This window comes from Penaeus monodon, chromosome 22, assembly GCF_015228065.2.
Source record: "Penaeus monodon isolate SGIC_2016 chromosome 22, NSTDA_Pmon_1, whole genome shotgun sequence".
Classification (NCBI taxonomy): domain Eukaryota; kingdom Metazoa; phylum Arthropoda; class Malacostraca; order Decapoda; family Penaeidae; genus Penaeus; species Penaeus monodon.
In genome coordinates, this window is record NC_051407.1 from 41,570,190 (window position 1) to 41,571,560 (window position 1,371).

Consider the following 1,371-nt stretch of genomic DNA (forward strand, 5'->3'; position numbering starts at 1 on the left):
AATGCCACTTGCAGTGCGAGAGGAAATTGGTTAGAAGTGGTAAAATGTATGTCGAATATATAATGTTTTGATTGTGGTATACTTATATTTGCTTTGAAAATACAAGTCAGTTTTCAGGGCAACCATTTTCTGTTTAAAAAACTCAGTATATCCAATTGCTTACATTTTCAGTTCGTGCAGCTTTTGGAATAGCACCATTACGGGCAGGAGTAGTTTTTCAAAGGCTGTCAGGACTGGTACAATGCGTTGATTCCAAATGTAGTATTCAACAGAATCGAAAAGTCAGCATCTTAAAGATAGCCTAAGTTATCAGCGACTACATACATAAATTTTTTAAAGGCAGCTGCCGGGAGAAATTCCCCCCCCCCCTTTCTTCATACTGGGAAACCCTCCGATATCTATTACGATCTCCTGACAATCTATTATCTCGCTACCCCAAAACTATTAGCGTTCAATATAGTTTATGGGAGGCGGTGCCCGATACGGTTATGACAAGCGGCTGGGGCGAGGGGGGCACAGAGGCGAGGGCACAGGAGGGGGGGTCTACAGCTAAGATGATGTTACGGCTTTACATATTGAACATGGAACGGAGGACTTGTCGCTACAATCGGCCACAGTATTTAATGCCTCCGAAAGACCCTTGGTCGTCTTCCTATCAAAGACTCCGAGGCACGTCTTTTCAGAGGCAGCAAATTTCCATTCGTCGAGCACAATACCTCGTTATTATGCCTGATAGCCTGTGATTTATGACATGTCTGATAAAATCGGTAGGCTCTTACCAGAAGCAAACATGCAAATAATAGGGCGTCAATTTCCTGCAGAAACACAATCCCCTTCCATAATTTACCACAGGGCGGCGCTCCATCCCCCATTTGATTCGGTGTAACGATGAAGGCGGAGCTAAATGGCAAAATTGACCAATTGGCATCCTTCGTGGATTAACCTTTTCCCGCACGACCAATAGCGGCATGAGGGCGGAGCATTGGGGGGCGGGACTTGACACCTCGGCAGCTTATGGGGAACTCGCACCCGTGTTATCAGATCCGTTGCCGCTGGCGGGAGACGCGGTCAAGCTTGATGTGATGGTTGTTTGGGGTCCACGGGGACAAACGATGAAAAGTTTTGGGGGGTGAGGGTCCTGGCGAATTTTACATGGGTTGGGATTACTTTGAAATTTTTACACCCAAGAAGATTCATCACCAAGGGTTGCTACACGGTACACAATATGCTAAGGGATGACGCTTTACAGTGACATTATCGTTTCGATTAATTAGCCAAAGAAGCCAAGTTCGCGTGATGATGTCCGGCAACACGGCCGCCAGCCTCCACAGCGGGCAAAGAGGCAAGAGCTTTGCAATGGAATACTTGCTT

At 46.4% G+C, this 1,371-nt stretch overlaps 1 protein-coding gene across 1 annotated transcript in view; it reads left to right on the plus strand.

The window, feature by feature from the left end:
• Positions 1-1,237: 1,237 nt before the first annotated feature.
• The window catches only part of LOC119587144 (homeobox protein unplugged-like), a gene marked incomplete at its 5' end in the record, with an annotated part of 31,105 nt that continues 30,971 nt past the window's right edge, over positions 1,238-1,371 (plus strand). The window contains 1 exon segment of the mRNA XM_037935901.1: positions 1,238-1,371.